This window comes from Suricata suricatta, chromosome 7 (genome assembly GCF_006229205.1).
Source record: "Suricata suricatta isolate VVHF042 chromosome 7, meerkat_22Aug2017_6uvM2_HiC, whole genome shotgun sequence".
Lineage (NCBI taxonomy): Eukaryota > Metazoa > Chordata > Mammalia > Carnivora > Herpestidae > Suricata > Suricata suricatta.
In genome coordinates this window covers 122,856,278-122,875,965 of record NC_043706.1, presented here as the reverse complement: position 1 = coordinate 122,875,965, position 19,688 = coordinate 122,856,278, and the positions used below count along the sequence as shown (strand labels likewise).

At 37.1% G+C, this 19,688-nt stretch overlaps 1 protein-coding gene across 1 annotated transcript in view; it reads right to left on the bottom strand.

The window, feature by feature from the left end:
• Positions 1–19,688, bottom strand: part of ADGRG6 (adhesion G protein-coupled receptor G6) — a 136,688-nt gene that overhangs the window by 100,231 nt on the left and 16,769 nt on the right. The window lies entirely within an intron of this gene.

Below are 19,688 nucleotides of genomic sequence, written 5' to 3'. Positions count from 1 at the left end.
CATGGACCTCAAGTATATTGTAGTATAGAGGTGGAATTTAAGGAAAGGTATTAAGCAGGCTGTGTTGTAGCTTACAGGCAAGTAATAAATTGTATCATGTATCTTAAATGCATCATAGATAAGCTGCTATATAATGATCGCCACTTCAGATAGCTGTGAAATAAGGTGATTAACTAGTTGTTACTTAACCTTCTAATCTCTGTATAAGTCTAATTACATGAAATAGAAGTTGGGGTTTTGATTTTTTACTTTGCTTTTCTGTTTGGAGTGTAATTGTAACTACTGTATTGTAAATGATGGAAAATAATTGGATATGTTAAAAAGATAAATAAATAAACAGAAAAAATATTCTTATAAAAAAATAATAATAATAAAAGTATACGGTCCCTCCAGTTTCCAAGCCTTTGAAGGGCTGTTCTAATCCTCTACAGAAACTCCTAACCTAGGTTTACCTCTTCCTTCCCACCTTTATTGTCACTCAGAAGGTCCCTGACTACAGTTTCTTGAAATTCTCTTCTTTCTCAGCTCCAAGAAATACTATCTCTTGGTCATTCTCCTTATTCATATTCTGTTATGATGGCCTTCTCTGATTTTTCCTTCCCATTCCTCATCTTTTGCTATTCCCCAAAGTTCAGTTTAGAGGTCTCTTTTCCACTGACAGTTTCTCCTTTTGGAATTTCATCAAATGTGATTATGAAATCCAATTATAAATCTGAGTCTCAGTTTCTGATCTCCATTCCAATCCCTAACTTCCGTTTCAGTTCCTGACCTCTGTTCTGCCTCTGTGCCTGTCAGAGGAGGAAGACAACCTGCGTTCGCTCTGATGCCCTTCAAACCCTTCCCTCCCCACGGTTTCCCGTTTCAGTAACAGGCAACTTTGTCTTCTTGGAGCTGAATTCCCACTTCTGTTTTGGTCTTCAACTTGTTACACCTAACTTTTTCTCTCTCCCTTCTGCTCCTTCTTTCCTAAGCCTTTTTCCCAATCACTACCAAATTAATATTTGTAATATAAAACTCATAGCATGTCTGCCTCCATTTAAAAAACAAAAACCCTTCAATAGAAATCAGGTGTCCAAAGGCCAAACATCTGAACCTGAAATACCGACACTATTTCTGACTGCTTTTTTCCCAATACTGTCCTCTCATCAGCTATACCAAAGAAAAATATTTGCATGTGGCTCCTAATATATCCTTCCGTCTACTCTGGTCAGCTCTTGTCTCTGCCAGAATAATACCAAATACTAAATGCAATGATAAACTCTTTCCGACATGTGTTTGTGTCCACTGCAAACTGCATTAACCCTACTGAGAGTTATAATCACTCCCAGAGGCTTTATACCATACAACTTTCAAAAGAATCCCATATTCTGCTTATTTTCCTGAAACGTACATTATTTTGAATTTCATTCGGTGACTTCTTTTTAAAGGATTGTCACAGCTAATCTCATTTCATAAGCCTAAGTCTCTCTCTGTGCATATCAAAGGATATTTATGAAAAACAGTAAAACTTTGAGTATGAAAGAGAAATAAGGTGTAACCAAAACAGTCATAGAATCACAGAATGTTGGCAAGCGACCTTTGAGGTCATCGGATTCAAACTGTGACCCAATGCTACAACCCCTGAAGGTACCCCTGCCAGACAATGTTCTGGCTGCTGTCTGACTCTCCAGTGAGAGGAAGCTCATTACTTTGGGGAATGGGACATTCCATTGTTGGCAGCTCTTATTGTTAGAAAGTTCTTCCTTACTCCGGGCCAAGACATACTTCCTGGTAACTTTTCCTCATCACTCCCAGCGCTAGTGCTACAAACACTTGGGCTTCTGTTATTTCTACATTCTGTTAATGTTTGCAAATCCACTTTTTTGTTTCAGAGGGCACTGACTGATAGAGTCTGGATCTCCTAGCCGCTAACCTGTTTGTCTAGTGTACCTGGTAATGAGGAGTCATTTTGTTTTTCCTTTCTTTACCACTTCCTTCCATTAGCTGCTCACTGTTTTGATTCCCCAATTCTTACATGAAATGCTATTCTTTCTAGCTTCCTCATTAGATTATATTTTTTTCCACCTTTCACCTAGGAATTTTTTATTTCTTCTAATATTCATATTCCTAGAATTTCAGATTGAGCTGCCATACCTGGGGGCCCACCTTGGAAATATCCTGAAACTACCACAGAACAGACCGCCACGTCCATCCATTGGTTTTTGGAAAACCACTTTTCTCCCCGAGTCAATGATCTAATATCATTAACTGGTGGCAATTTGTATCAGCTCTCCCTCAGCAAACACCATTAGTTTACATACATAAATCCCTTGGAAAAGACTGTAGACGCTAAAATCCATGTCAATTAAGAGCAATGATAGTTGGACAAGACGCAGAATTAGAGACAAAAGGTCTGAATTTAACCTCTACCTAGGCACTAAATCCTATTGTGTGATGATGGGCAAATCCATGACCTTCTCTGCAACTCAAACGTCCTCATCCCTAAGCAATAATAAACTACAACGTCCCACAGCATCTGTTATGTTGCTTCAACCTCACCTTAGTGTATCTTCAAAATATCAGAACATGAAGTATTGTTCCAAGTTCCCAGAGCCTGAGGCTTAAAGGTGATGAAGGCAAGTTAAGGCCTCTAGTCCACCAGACTCCAACACTCATTCTTGAGTATATCATACACTCAACTGAGGAAGAAGAACTCCCTGATATTTAATATTTTTTATCTTATGATTCTACTGATAGATGCAAACACTTAAGGAATCATAAAATAGTTCAGGAAGAATATAACCCTGAAAAACCAACATCAAATATATTTGGTGATGAATTAAAACAAATGAGTCAACATACAAAGCTCTTTTTCTAACAATCTGGGCCTTCCATTCCGTCCAATGGTATTCCCTAGGCAGGTTTAATCCCTGAGACACTGATTAATTAACAAACCCGAGCAAGAAAATATATGAATCTGTTTCATATGTTTTCTTTACTCTGAAATTTGAGGCAAACTATAGTGTCATACTTTTCTATTGTTATCACCATTTGAGTGATGGAAATCTGTGGCCATTTCTATTCTCTAGGTTTTGGGACAGTTCAAACATCTCTTAGTAAGGTACGTGCCAGGCTATTTTTATGCTCAGTCAATTTCCTAGTGTAGCTGATCTAGGATCATAACTAGACAGCACACTGGAACTGACATATGGTTAAGTTTCCAGGCTTCTGGACAGAACCCCTTCCTTGGAAGATTCAAGAACTCCTATTGTCCTGCTCTTTCTGCCATGATCCTTCAGCCCATATTATGGTTCTATACTTGCTTCTCTGGAGTGGGAGGAAAAAGGACTCAAAGGTATTCTTACTAATTTACACAGAATAATTTACAAAAGAGGAAGATCTGGATAGAAGCCCACAGATAAAATAAATATAACCTATCTTTATTTCTCTTGCAAAAACTATCCTATCTTGGCTCAGTAAATAATAATGTTTTATGTCCACACACCATCCAAGCCTCACAGCAAGATTTATAAAGAAAGGAAATCATTTCCTAGAGAAACTGCCTTGGAATGAGGTGGCTCATTATCTAAGCCAGCAGAATGTCAACTGTGCTTAACCCAGACTTCCTTCACAAATGAGGCAAAAAACATCCTTGTTAAAAACATTCTAGTTTAGTGGAAAACACAGAAAGGTCATCAAGCTAATATTGACATAATTTACTTTTATTAAAAATAAAAATTTTCCATCTCTGAGGCATGCCTTCTAATATACATATGTTTAAATTTCTTTGTGACTTGAATCAAAAAAGATTATCACTAATATTCGAGAACATGCTACCTGCTCACCACTATGCTAACAAGCACAGCCTTTCTTCTACAACACTTCTGTATCTCAGTCTTTTGAAACGAAGGATGGGAACCTACTTTTTACTGCAGAGATATAGTCATTTAAAGTAATCAACAAGGGGTAACCTACCTGTATTTTGATATTAAATTGTTATGTCTACTTTAAGAAGAATTGTATGCCATACCTGAATTTATCTAGGCTTTCTCTTTTTCTGAAATGCCAATGATACAAATTTTTGATTTGACAGTATGTTATTTTAAAGGTCTAAAGGTTTTTTACTTAATCCTCCCACCGGGAAGCTCTTGTTAACACAAGATATCAATAGTCCTGAATTGTAAAACTGCTGTTAACTCATTTGCAGGAACAATATTTCCTCATATCTCGTTAAAAGATGGTCTAACATTCTAGATGAAACGTTAACATGAAAACATGCCAAATTCCACAAGCTGTGAATTAAGTTGATTAGTTAATGGAGAGGGAATGGGGGAAGCAATGACGCATACTTTCCTACTTAGTCAAAAGTACACTAAAAAAAAAAAGGGCAGTTTAAAAAAATGAGCAGAGGGCAATAGTTTTTATCAACTATTCTGTTCCACTAACCTTGCCTATAGTGATCAATATTCTGACTTTTAAAAATGTTTTTTAAGAAACCACTCTAGATCCACTGTCCGTGAGTAACAGTGCATTTCAGACCTACTTTCATCAATGAAAATGAAGCAAGGTCAAGTTAGTGACATTTCTAAAAAGTTTTCTGTTAGCATCCTTTTCAGAGGGTCATGTCATTGTTGGATTCCCACTGCATTTTCGTCATACAGTGTGATGATTATACCGGCAAACACAGAACAGAAGAATCTCTTTTCATTTCTGACCCTGCAAGACGGGATCACAGAGAGCCTCACACAAAGCCTGTGGGCTGCTGGACATGTTTCACTGGACCTAAAAAGTCACAGCCCTTTATCACTGTGGCTTTTCTTTGAACTACACACTTTAAAGGAGCCATAAGATTCAAGACTGGGGAGGGGGCAGAAGCTGATGAGAAAGAACAGGCACTGTATCTTCTCAGAAGTAGAGGGACAGGGATGGCAAAGGTTAGAACTTAGTGGGAAAACTAAAAAAATCCAGTACAACTGAAAAACACTAGTTTTATAGATTTTTTTTTCTTTTCCCGCTATAGGCTATAGAACATCCGTCTCCCTCGCAGGCATTTCTGATCTCAACTCCGAAGGAGACCTGGCCTTCCTGGGTCCCGTCTGTGACTTCCAGGCAAAGGCAAGTTTTGCTTCTGAGCTCCCACAGACAAAACTGTTGATCAGGCCCAGTTACATAAATTTAGCCTGAAAAACCCTTCTTGAAAACAATTCTGAAATGTTTTACGTGGGCAAGAATTCTATGCTTTAAAAACACTGGGGTGTATTTCCTCTGATGCATAATAAATTGAAAATTGATTTTTCAAGACAGAAAGAGCATGTTTTTATACTCTGGTAATGAAAATGGAAAGAGTACGTTGTAAATTCCTCCTCCTCAAAATCCCAAATTAATGACCATTAGGGGAAAAAGACACATAAACCGTTTTCAACTTTCAGCCCACTGAATGCATTCAACACTACAAGGTTCTGGGAAATCACATCTGCCTTCTTCTCAAGCATATGTTATTTCCTTTCCTGGAGGGAAAGGCAAGGTATTTAAATGCTACACTAGCGGTTTCTTGATTCTGAACAGAGTACACAGAAAACTCTGATCCCAAAAAGGGATCCAGTGACCTAGGATCTGACACTGAGGGGTAGGGAAGCCCTTTTCTTAATATGGTTTTCATGATTAATGAATGACATTACCATATTTACTCCTACATCTTTCCGGCTTGCATAAGCCCCTTCTGGTGGAGAATACCACCAAGAAAATAATGTTCTCACCACCTAATTCTTAGGCTCTCCTCTACCCTGTTTTTCTGCTTTAAAAAAAAAAAAAGTTACAGTGGCCAGTAAAAAAAATTTCTTCCAGCAGATCATTTTTTTATTAATATTATTTCTTGCCAGAACCTGCTAAAGACTAGAAGGAAGGCGCAAAGAGCTGCTGGCTATGGCCACCCTGATGCACTGCGGCACTAGGCTGCTAACCTTTGCACAGGTGCCTCTCCCTATCGGCTTCTCTTCTCCTCGATTCTTACTGCAGGTGGCAGAGCCTCGGCTAGACTATCGCGGACTTACAGGAGAAACAAGCCATCTTAAGGATTCTCATTAATTTACTCAGACTCGGAATGCCTTTGCTGCCTGAGTGTTTAAGCAATGATGATTAAATGTAAAAGAAACCCGTAGGGTAAGAACACCTTTCCATCACGTACAGGTCATTTCCTCCACCCTTTGTGTGGACCACAACAGCCGTGACTCAGCGATGGGAACTTTCTACAAGTGTCGATTAGTCACTTAAGGAAGGAGGAAACGCTCGAAGTTGTAGATTAAATTTACTTTGTTAGGATTTTCGTTCGGTAGAGATCATGGAAACCTCACGGGTTAACAAAACAGATGCTCAGGGCTAAGGCAGATGGTTAATGCCCAGCAGTCAGATGCGTATGTAATTCTTTGCTTCCCTCCCCAAAGTAAATTAGTAAAAGAAAGAAAGTGAGGAATATTACCTTCAAATGATTTGGGGGGATGAGATTCTTTTTGTACCTCCTTTGACTTATTAATACATTGTTTATTAAGATGAAACTGCAAATATTTAGAAAGGAAAAAAGCTGCTGATGAGACATGCCCATTATGTACTGGAAAGTCTTCTAAATTGGCCGTTTCCTCAAAAGTTCATTTTTAAGATCCGTGGTTGAAACAAAATATTATTTTCCAAAATAATATTTACTTGGTGAAAAATTATCCACTGTGCAAACCACCATCCTGAGGTAATGATAAAAATTATAGCTAACATTTCCCTGGTGCTTTCCAAGGGACCAGGTTCTCATAAACACGATGCATGGATTCCTTATTTAACTGGCAAAACTCTAGGAAGTAGAAACTGTCATGACCTCATTTCACAGAACTAACTTCTCCCCCAAACCACAGGATTTGTAATTAATAGAACCAGAACTCCGCCTCATAGTCTGTCTTGCGGGCCCACATTCTGAACCGTTACCTCTACCGATTTCGGTAGCCCATGCGGGGGGTGTGGATACATTATAAATGCCACGTAGGTTCCTTACATGTCTCAGGAAAAAAATATAGTTAACTTGAATTTCAACTGCTGAGAACAAGAGTTTAAAACAATGGTTCCCAAGCTTTAGCTTCCATCAGAATGACCCGGGGGGCTTGTTAAAACACAGACTGCTGCACCCCACACCCAGAGTTTTTGAATCAGTAGGGCTGGAATGGGGCCCAAGAATCTGCATTTCTACCAAGTTCCCAGGTGATAATGATAACTGTTAGTCCCAGGATGGGACCCCGCTTTATGAACCGCAAACCATCACAGCAGGGAAACATAAATTGAAGCATAGTGGAAGATATTTTGTTAAGTACTATTACTGAATAAAAAAGAGGCATAAATACACACCCTGAGTCATGGTTATAGAGATGAAGTACATTAATCAGAGAAGAACAGGCATATGAGTGTGTGTGAATCTTCACAGTCTTTGCTGGCTTGGTATTTGTGGGCTCCTTGTGGATTTACCTCTAACAAAATGGAAAGAATTAAGACTAGGAGCCAGATGAACTAGAGAGCTGTGTGTATTCTTCAAGTCCATCTCGCCTTCTGTGCAACAGAAGAATAAATAATTTGTTTCCTCCCTCCCCTCCCCCTTCTTTTTTGGAACGCGGTAAGCATCTGATGAAGTAACTGAATAAAAACATTTTATACACCAAGGAACAATACACAAAATAACGTAACATTATTGTGATTCTGATTACATTTGATTTCATCTCAAAATGTAAGACTTTTGTTTTCTTCAGAGAAAATTAAATTTTATACCAATTTATAACTTGTTGATCACTGTGAGTCATGATTAGAGCATATTTTAACTCAAAAATTTCCTAAAGAGAGGAAACCATAGAAGAGAACTTAGTGGGAAAGATGAGAAAGCATTTATCCTTTATAAAAATAACTAACTTCCAAGAAATAAAATGAGTGGAAACTGATTACACAATTCTCTTGAGGAGAATGAACAGAAATACATTTCTCTTGAGAGAAAGGTGATAGTTAAGAAATCCTTTACATTTACTGCTAGACAAAGGTAAAGGAGTTCTGGTGTTATGTAGCTATCAAGAAAAGGTAATATATATTTCCTAAATATATCTAATAGCTCTTTTGTTTTGACAGAGAAAGCAAGTGACTGAGCAGGGGAGGGGCAGAGAGAGAATCCCAAGCAGGCTCCAAGTTCAGCGCAGAGCCCGATCCAGGGCTCCATCTCGGGGGTTCCATCTCACAACGGTGAGACTGTGACCTGAGGTGAAATCAAGAGACCATGACCTGAGCTGAAATCAAGAGTCAGATGCTTAACCAACTGGGCCACGCAGGCACCTCTATCGAAATAGCTATTTTTACACCAAAGTGAGGAATTCTGGTGAGACTCAGAAGTCTATTTGAAGTTAGTACTTTAAATAAAACCAATTTCTTACCAGCACTGGTCTTTATATTGTGTTCAGAAACATTTCTTGGAGCACCTGTCTGTCTCAGTTGGTAGAGGGAGCAACTCTTGATTTAGGGGTTATGAATTTGAGCCCCCACACTGGGTGTGGAAATTACTTAAAAATAACATCTTTTTAAAAAAAGAAACAAACATTTCTTAATATAAAAAGAGGACTTTAGTTGTTAAATTTGAATTAGGGGAGTTTCCAGTTTACACAGAAAGTTGCTGTTATAGTACTTCCAGTTCCTCCTAGTTTTCAATGATTTATTAACATAAATAAATCAAAAAAACACTAAATTCCTCTTTTTCTCTCCTTGTCTGTCATTATTTTAGTTGAAGCCACGGTGGTTTTTTTTTTTTTTTTTTTTTTGCCTCGCACTTTATTTTATGAGGCTTTAAAGATTAAAACATTTTTAGAAAAATATCCCATTGATGACTACATTACATCTGGAAACAATGAATAAAATATAAATATCCAAATATTAAAGCAAGATGGGACACAAGTGAGGGGAAGCTGAATATGCCACCCTAGATTGTGTCACATTAGCATGTGGATCATTCTGAACAGAAGGCAATCGAGACCCAGCAGACTCAAGACAAAGTTTTGCCTCTCCTTTAACAACCTAAAATCTAGACCGGGACCCGCCCCAGAAAGAGAGCTATTATCCAGGATAACTTCTGATGTGGCTGGATAGACATCTAATTCCCAGACATGTGCTCTTGTCAGCCTATGAATCACCCTCCTCCCCTCTGATGCCCCAGGCTCCGGCCCCAGTCCTTAGCTCAGGATGGTATATAAGCTTCAGCTGACTGACCTGCCCTTGAGTATCATGTCTTTAGGGCTCCACTATGTACAAAATTACATTTGTTTTTCTCCTGTGAATCCATCCTGTATCAATTTAACTATCAGCCAGCTAAAGAACCAGAAGAGAAGAAGGGAACATTTTTTTCGCCCCTACACTGGTCTTTCATAATCAGATCAAGATGAAATATTACACTTTCATAATACCCACAATTTGGGACTGAATCATTAAGAAATGTACTAAGACTTTTCTGGATGATGACAGTTTCTGAACGAATGATCTATGTCAATTAATCTAAAAAGGATTCTTAGAGGGAACAGATTTTTAAATAAAAAGCAAATATGCAAATACAGATCCTGTAAGTCTAGAGAGGGTTCACAGATGCAAATACAGATCCTGTAAGTCTAGAGAGGGTTCACAGCCAACTAACCACTGCCCCCTTCCCCCTGCCCAACACACACACACACACACACTCTTTACCCTTCCACAACTTGACTGTATGGCCCTTTTCACAGATGCTTCTGTAATCACTCCAGCCATGAAGTCTCTGTCTCCACCTAATAACTAAGTTTTGATAACAGATGATCTCAGGCTCATAGAATGAGTTTGTCTTTGCACCATTAATTTAAAAGAGCAGCAAACAGTCAAGGGGTACATAAGAACAAAACAACTCTGTTCTGCACAAGGAGTCAATATTCAGTGTGACACTTATCTTGAACCACATTCAAGACCAAAAAGAAAAAAAAAGCTAAGTCTGAAAAATTATGATTTAACACTGCATATTATAAATAAGTAGGCCCGATGAGATATGCTAATTATCTTTCTAAAATTATGATTTTTTTAATTCCCATGTATTTTTTTTATGGGAGTTTTGAAAATTCACAGATGGGACAGCAATGCAGGGAACAAGGATCACTTATTAACAATCACTTTTCTTGTTAGGAGGGAGTCCAGAAAAATAACATCCTAATTCTGAAATCTTGATGCATACTGCTTTAAGCCAGCCTGCATGACTGTTCCAGAAGCACTTAATATTAATATTAAACAGAATTTTTCTGAAGACACATTTTGAAAAAATAAAGCTAATTATTCTTAACTCTCTTTCCCCTATTTTAATATTTGTTACTACTTCCCAATAGCACATGCATGCATACTTTGCAAGCATGATATACCTAATATTAGTACTGACATTTTATTATTCTAAACCCTGTATTTCTACATTATAATTGTACCGGCTTTAAAGTAATTAACAAAGATATTCTGTATTAACGGAACTTTAGTTGGTTGTTTTTTTCCCTACCATAGATGGTATTAAATGAGCATCTTTATGTTTAAAGCCTTTGTTTCTATTAAATTCACAGGTAAATTTCCCAGTAATTAATTAGAAGGTACAATTTCATCTTCCTGGATGCATCCATCACAGGCTATTTTTAAAAATCAAACATGTACATTTAATTTTAATTTAGTACAATAAATCCACTAATTATAAGAGATATATCCTTTTTAAAAATCTACTCATTTAAATTTAAAAATATGCTAATTCAAGTGGGAAGCATATTAGATACACTGATAGTTTAAAGCATGGGTTATATCACATTTCTAAATAATTCACAATAAGGACATTTTAGTTTGATATTTAAAAAAAAAGGTAGAGACACCATGGATTTTGACATATTTGGTCTCAAGAAATCAAAAATACCAAGTCCAAAATGTACTAATTCTTATATTGCAAAAAATAAGTTCCTAGTTGGTTGTTTGGATTTTAAGGTTCTTTTTCCCATGGAAATAACATTATAAAATTCTGTTAAAATCCCAGGCCAACTCATAACATAGCTAAAACAAAATTAATAGCAACCCAGAATCCCAAATCCACTTCATGCCCTGGAACTTCAGCCTGAGACTCTGCTAAGCTATGGGCCTCATGGGAGATGTAAAGACTAGGAAAAGCTCTGGTACCTCTCCTCCTCTCCTGTGGAAAGGGAAGGAACATGACTTACAGCAGAAGGTCGTTCTTGGAGCACAAGCCAGGGATAATTCAGTCAAAAAAAAAGACAGGAGGAGACAAGCTTGGTGATATTGGCCTTTTAGACATGTTGTTTTGTTAAGACCACGGTTTTTATGTAACCAACTTCTTAGGAAGTATCATGTCATTTTGTCTATACATCAACAAGGTCAAAATGAATGAAATGCAGAATGGGCTCCCCGGGTCTGCAGCAATCTCCTCAGTTCAAGTGACCCTGTTCCAATATGACAGTTGAAATGCATGACTGTGCCTTTCACATCAAACCTGTAGAGTGGATGGGTTAACCCTCTCCTCAAATGTCTCCCTTTAAATAATGTGCTTTAGGGGCGCCTGGGTGGCTCAGTCAGCTAAGCCTCAAACTTCGGCTCAGGTCAGATCTCACGTTTGTGGGTTTGAGCCCCGCGTCAGGCTCTGTGCTGACAGCTAGCTCAGAGCCTGGAGCCTGCTTCAGATTCTGTGTCTCAGTCTCTCTCTCCCCCTCCCCCTCTCATACTTTGTCTCTCTCTGTATCAAAAATAAATAAAACATTAAAAAATTTAAATAATGTGCTTTAATTCATTCATATTGTAGTACCTACACTCTTTTGGTTTTGTGCAAAATAAAAACAATTTTTAAAAAGAAGGCATGGTCCCTACTTCTTCATTACTAAGGAAAAAATACAAACATGAACAATCATAAAACATAATACACCAAGAAAACAAAGACTGAGTACAAACTGCTACAAAGTTCCAAAGGAGAGCTGGAGAAAAACTGTAGATTTAGAAAATGATTCCTTGCTCCAATTCTACCTCTAAAATGGGATCCGATATGTGGTTACATGGGTATTCACAAACATGAAAATTAAGGAAAAGAAAGTACCCATTTTACCAGCCTCATTTTAAATGCTTCTGACATCAAGCATTTACCATCAGTCTTAAGATGGGGAAGTGCTTGATTAGGTAGCAAAAGGAAATGAGTTTTAGGTTGAGGACATGGTATAAAGAAAGACTTGGAGATAGGGAAGTTCATGGCTTGTCATAGAAAAACAGGTTTTATACTTCAACATTTTTTTCTTAGATTATGAATAAGGAAACTCAAAAATAGCTTAGAAAATAGAAGGTTCTTCAGAACCTTCAATGTCAATCCATAAAGACAGCACTTATTTCATTCAGCAACTGAAAGTTTCCCAAGCAAATTACACTTTTTAAAGGTTTATTTGAAAGTGGTTTTTACTAGATGGTGGAGGGAGACAGCAGACAAGAGCCATCAGTTTCTTCTATTGTCATTAAAGTTGAGGCAAGAATGCTGAGAACAAACTGAGGGCTGAGGAGGTAGGGGGGAGGGGACGGAGGTGATTGTCGTGGAGCGGGGCACTTGCAGGGAAGAACACTGGGTGTTATATGAAAACCAACTTGGTATGAAACTATTTTTAAAAAAAAGTTGAGGCAAGAAGCAATTAAGAGTAGGCATTAAATAAAGAGCATTCAAAAAAACCAAAACAAAAGCAAAGAGATACAAGAGACCCTCCCAGATGTAGCAATGGATTAGATCTCTGAGAAGTGTTGCTAAAAAAAGAGACAAAGATCGCTCTGAAAGTTTGATTCTGGAGGGAGAAAAATAATGGTATTAGTGAGACACTGAAACCGGGAAAAAGCAGCTCAGATTGAAGAAAGATCCAATCTGAATAGTGGAAGTGAACAGTCCTGTGAGGCTTGAATTCAGATGCTTCTCACTGGTGGAGTTGTGCTTTTTAATTATGTTTGTCCTCAGACTATTTTTTATTAGTTGTACTTTTTATCGTAGTTACAAAATGCATTGTATTTTACAGGAAGCAATATTAATGCGAAAGTAAAAGGATATATGAGTCCATAAAAATTGAGCTGAATGGTGAGGAAAGTTTTTTATAAAGGTAATTGGCAGATATGGGTAAGACGACTTCCATGACTGGTGGGGAACCTGAAAGATTCTGTGTTCAGAACACTTCATGAGCAAGCTCTATCCACTGTAAAGGAATGAAAATTCAAAATCATGGACATATAACAGGCATGTTTTATGCAAGAGAGACAACACTGAGCTCTAATTCAGATCTATCCTCAAAGGACTTGGTGCTATATTAAATGAGTGGCAAATAAACTTAAGCTTACATTAAGTTCAAATAAAATGTGCAGAACTCCTGGTTCCAGCCATGATGAAGTAATAAGGATGTGACTTCCTCTCCCAGCATAAGCAAAACTAGAAGAGGACAAAATATATGAAGCAATTGCTTTGAGACATTGGAAAACTGACAGAAAAAGGCTCTAATCCTTAAGAGAAAAGAAACCCATTAGGTGAGCCCCATATGTCTGTCAGAGAGTACTTTCTAGACCACACAAGTAACTAGAACCCAGAGAGCAATGGCTTTACAAGAGAGAAGATCTATAAAATTTCTCTCATTCTACCATGTTATAAGTTTGGCTTCCAGTACCTCTGGTCCCTTAATAATGTATGGAGATTTTTAAGAAAATAAAATATGCTATGCAATGTTATTATAATTATTAGCCAGGTCCTACATAGCAAATTATCTGCCAAATCAGCTTACATTTAAGCTTGTAGGAAACTCAGAAATGAGATCAGAATTTAAGATGTAAAAGTTGAGCTTTACCTTTTTGTAATATTTATCAAAGTTTGAAATTATACACAGTGCTTCCTCAAACTATGCATCCAATAAGGATACAGTCTTGCCTTCAAGAGATGTTTTTGTATAATCTCCACATCATCTTGGATCTTAATATTAGGAGTTGATGATTAGAGTCCCATTAGTTTACTTCAATCAATGGCCACATTCTCATTGCACCCTTTGTGGGCAAATAGCGACCTTTATGCAGGGATAGAGTCATAGCAGGTGTTTCTCCAGAAATTAGACCATCTTGACTGATGCTTTCAACCACTATTTACCCAGGTAAGCCTCTCAAGTCAGCACCAGGGCAGAACAATAACCCCTCAGAAACCACTCACCAGGTGCTGACCCTCCTCTAGGTCGGAATTTTCAAGTGTTTGATTGAAATTTACTTTCTGATTCATGCTTTATATTTGCTGAGCAATCAGATTTACGAAAAGATTTGTGAAGTTTTTCACAAGATCCATGAATTTTTGAAATAAATAAACACCTCAGTGAGGACAGAACAAAATAGAAGAAAACATGCTTTCAACAACAACAAATGGAGTTAGTTTTCCCGGACTACCTTTTTTATCTTTAACTTTAATTAAAGGTAATAAGCCATAAATACAGTAAGTCTACCATAAGATTTTAGTTAAAAGGCAATGTCCAATGTAGGCATGAAAAATATAACTAATAGGAAAAACTGATATGCTGATCATTGCATTCATTTTATTAGATGGAAGAAAGCAGCTCTCAAGGGAAATTGCAGTAATAACTTGAACTTTGAACGCGTGTAGGGGCTCAAGAAGGGTGAAATGCAAGCTTACACTTGAGCTAGGTGAAGGTTATATCCTTTGTAGAAATTTCTCCCACACACAGAAAGGAATATTCTTAACTACTAAAAATATCTGAATAACTATAACTAATCCATATATAGTAATATTGAATATTCCTTTCCTGTTGGTAAAAAAAAAAAAAGCACAGCAAAAAAGTTCTGCTTTAAAAAAACTATTACTTAATGCTTGACATAGCTAGTAAAATCTTGATAGCTCTGAGGGTGTTGGAATTCTATTTATCGTGTCCTAGAACTGTTAACTGGTGTGATTTCCAATTAGCAGGGATTTCTTTTTGTTGGAGGTATAAACGACATGCAATAAAATGCACAGATCTTAAGTGTATGAGTTTTGATACAACTGTCCAATGAGTTTTAATAGATGAATTCCCCTAGATAACTATATCTGAACCGAACTTTGAAACAATTCCATCAATCCAGTGTATCTGACTGCGTCTCCTTCCAGTCCGTGGCCCCCTGGAGGCAACAACTCTTCTGATTTTTATCACTGTGGATTAATTTTGCTTATCCTAGAATTCCACATAAATAAAATCAAAGAGAATATACCCAATGTCCCTTCCTTGTTCAACATGTTTCACAGATCCCAATTTATGTTCTTGCACGTATCAGTAGTTCCATTTTTTTTTGAAGAGTACCATTTTCTTGTATGAATATACCAAAATCTGTTTATCCATTTACATGTTGATGGGCATTTTAATCTTTCCCAGCTTGGGCCTATTATGAATAATGATATTACAAACAAGTTACGGAAGCTTTGTGGGCAAATGTTTTAATTTCTTTTGGATAAATACCCAATAATATAATTATTAAATCACAGTGTAGATGTGTGTATACGTAATTTTTTAAAGAAACAAATGACTGGTTTTCCAAAGTGGATGCTTGCTCCAACAATGTATGAAAGCCACATCTTCACCACCCCAAGTATGTTTCAGTCTTTTTAAATTCTAGCTAACCTAGTGGAGACGTGAAGTGGTTATCTCTAGGTTTCAGGATGATATTACCACTATTCAGACCAGTTTTCTTATGCAAAACCATCAACCAGTAGAATTAGAATAAGGAACTTTATGTACCTATAACTAATGGGCATTGTAGGTACATGCTGTGTATATGGCACTATAAAATCAGTGTATTGTAATCATATCCATACATAAAACTATAAAAATAGTGAGTATGCATCGATTTTATATTATTAAGAAATCAATGCATGTTATAGAAACATAAAAATATGATGGAAAAGGAAACACCTGAATCTGAAAGACACAGAGTTTGCAATCATCTGTATTTCTTTCTATTTGTTTTTTAATTCACACCGTTATTTAAAACAAAAAATCATCCTAGCCATAGTTTGATGCCCTGCCCTTTTCAATGACATTTGAATCTTGACCCCCACTCCCATTTCACTAAACATTTGAAAAAATAAAGTTAGAAATATGTATACCGTTTCATCATGTAAACATACCATAATTTATCAAATCCCCTATTGTTGGATATTTAGGTTATGTTGAATGTTCAATGATTATAACAAGGCCCTAACACACATTGAAAAGGTGTCTCTGACTGCAAATGAGCATCGTTGCAAAATTTAATTTCAGAGCCAGCACTTAAGTGATATTACTGATTGATCAAGTTATCAGTACTACTCATGCCACACCAACTTTTTCATTACTGTCATTAGTTTAGATGCATTCTAAAAACAACTTGATGTCTCAGCACATGGAGTTCAAGTTTACATAAAACCCAACATAGATCTGAAGTTTTAAAATATGTTTCTCAAAGGCACATTTTTCTCTCAAGTAATACAAGATTCACTAGCATTTTTAACCAGAAATAGCCCATAGCATGTTTTCTGACTTTACATCTGACTAGGATTACTAAAATTAAAACACTCGGAAGGTAGTAGGGTCTTAGTTTTGAAAAAATGACCAAGTCCTCCTTTAATAATATGGAAAACAAAATCACACTGGTTCAATTTTATTATTAGATTTTAGATCTAATTTTTTGCTTCCATGTGAATACCAAAATCAGATTCATTTATACACCCTGCCCTCAGAGTTAAAAGATTTCCAACCTATATGAACAAAGCCTAATGAACTCTATGTTTTTTCTGACGAATACAAAGTTGTGACTTTCATCACTAAATATTTATATATCTATGTATCTCTGCCTCCCACAAATGAGAGCTTCAAGTGTAAATTAACCACAACTTCCCAGTTCAAAATGCTTTCAAATATAATTATAACAAAAATAAAGGTTGTTGTAAAGTGAAGCCAGGCATACATATTGAATAAACACTAAAGATACTTTTAGTTTCACTTGAACAAACCACTTTGAAATAAATATCCTCATAACTGCCTAATATCCTAATAACAGAAAATTTTAGGATATGATGGGAATATTGAAAAGAAAAGAAACAGGAATCGAAAACAGAAGCAATTAGGTAAATCAGAATATAACTTTGATTTAAATGAGGGAAAAAAGGAGAATATAAGCTAATAGAAAGTCAGAGACACCTAAAGGAACAATTCGAAGAATATGAAAAACTGTATGTAAAACGGTATCTTGCAAAAGTTAAATGCAAAGAGATTAAATTCTAAATCATTAGTCATCTCATTATGTGACACAATTGCATCCTAAAACAGACTTTCTATGAAGAAAGTGTTTTCTTTTTTCTTTAGTAACAAACATTTGTGTAGCAAATATGTTCCACCTACTTTAAAAATGTCTTAAAAATAAAAAAACCTTTAGAAAACAGCAGAATGCTCAGGAGATCTTTAGGGCTTTAGAAAAACACAGCATAATTATTTATATATACACACACACACCCCACAAATCAATACCTGTCAATGCATTTCTAAGACAGAATAATCTATATTTTAAGAGTATGGAAGTAATAAATCGAAATGGAGACTACGCTTTCAAGACATTCAGAAGTAAAGGAAATAACAAATGAAAAGGACAGCCTAAAAGAACAAAAGGACTGAGGGGAAGTGGAAAATTTTTGTCTGTCTTGAAAAGACAAGATGTGACTATGTTTGCAAGTTACATTTGGGAGGCACAGAGCAAGGTAAAAAGTTTAAGCTACAGTAGTAGAAGGGATGGTAGTGGAAAAGACTGACAGAGAGGAAGAGACTAGCTGAAAGAATGAAGACAACGATCACCTTCTTTGCATTTTCAACGAAAGTAGATATTTTTTTTAAAAGAGTGATTTTTGTTTTTTAAAAAGACCTTAAGAAATGTATTTCCACAAGAAGTTCAGTCCTTGAAGCAAGTGAAAATAAACTATACTGGTTATCACACACACTTACCGTGACCACTTTCTTCTTTTGGCACACACAATTCTTGGAAAGTAGACCCTACTATTTGGCAGACACTTGGTAGGGCAAAAAAAGCTAAGGAGCCATGAAATTACCTAAATTAAGACTGTGCCCTCTATCCTGTAAGTGACGAGAATCTTCAAGGGAACTTAATTAGGGCACACCCAATGCAGGGCCCATTCAACACACCAGGTGAAGATGAAAGCCTTGGGGGCAGTAGTTCTGAAGAGGAAGGCCACATTTCTAATGTAGATTCAGCAACTCTAGGTCACAATTAAATATGGGCTTGACCTAGAAAGAGAAGCACCAAGGATGGTTGGAATTCTATTAACTTCTGTCTGCGGCTTTTTGATATGTATATGGATGCTGCTCACCATTGGTGAGAAAAGTGAGGCTGCCATTTCTGAAGCAAAATGGTATGATAGAGAAAGCATAAACTACAGATTCAGAAAAACAAAAAACAAAAAAACCCACAAAAAAACGGTCTGCTCCTTAGTTATTTAACTACAACCCTAGGGAAGGGAGTTCTTGACTTCTGTTCCCTTCCCAGGCATTTCTGATGGCACGTATCCTCCTGATCATAGCTTGTGATGACAAGCCTCTCTCCCCTCCTGGGCTGACAGTTGTCCCTTAGCCTGGTCAGTGTGGACCCCAGTGACATCCGTCACAGTCTGGCCTCCCAACTCACCTAACTTCACTCCTTACTCTTCCGCAGACACCCTTTATTTTAGTAAAAGAAGTATTTATCCTTCCACAACAACATTTTCAATGTATCCATGGGTTTGCCTTTAACCCATTCTTCCCCTACACTGCCCTTCTCTACTGTCAACCCCATTTTCCATTTTCCTGCCTTCTGTTACCACCAGAGGGGATACCCAATGGGTACAAACCAGTCCCATGATTGCCTCAGTTTTCACAGCAAGCCACACAGTCTGATTGTGGAGAAATATCTTGAAATGGTCAGTAGGAAGCCATACCATTTTGTAAATATCTTGTTCATCACCGCTGCTAGAAGACACAGTTTTAACTTAGCTCCCCGCATGAAAACTTCTCTGAGACCTCCTCTGCTATCCCTTGATGTCACCTCTGTGCTCTATTAGACCACAATAGGACGTCCTATTTGTCTCATGGCAGACTCCTCATAGACAGTGTCAACAACTCGTTGACATCAAGGACCATGATTTTGCTCTAACATATCACACACACACACACACACACACACACACACACACACACACACACCACTCAAATATTACTATAATATAGCCCTTAGTTTTTAAAGGCACTTAAGAGAAACAATATTAACCCTGTGTTCTGTCTGATATTTAAATCCTATTATGCAGTTGCAAATGTTTAACATACTTTAATTATATTAGCGGGAGGGGAAAGGCTCTGATTAAAGAAGGCCTAACTCTTAAGTCAGCTAGACTCTGCCTGCTAAAGTCACAGGGGACAGCTTCATTTACTGAAGGCCTCTTCTGGGGCCACACAATCTTACATCACATGCATAAACAGACACTGCCTTAAACACAAGAAATGGTTGAATATTCAGAGAGAGCGTTCTTCTGAAATCATGATTAAAAGGCACAGATCTCTCTAGTACGTGTGTCAGAGCTACGTAAGCAAGTCAGAGCTATGGGAGTCCTA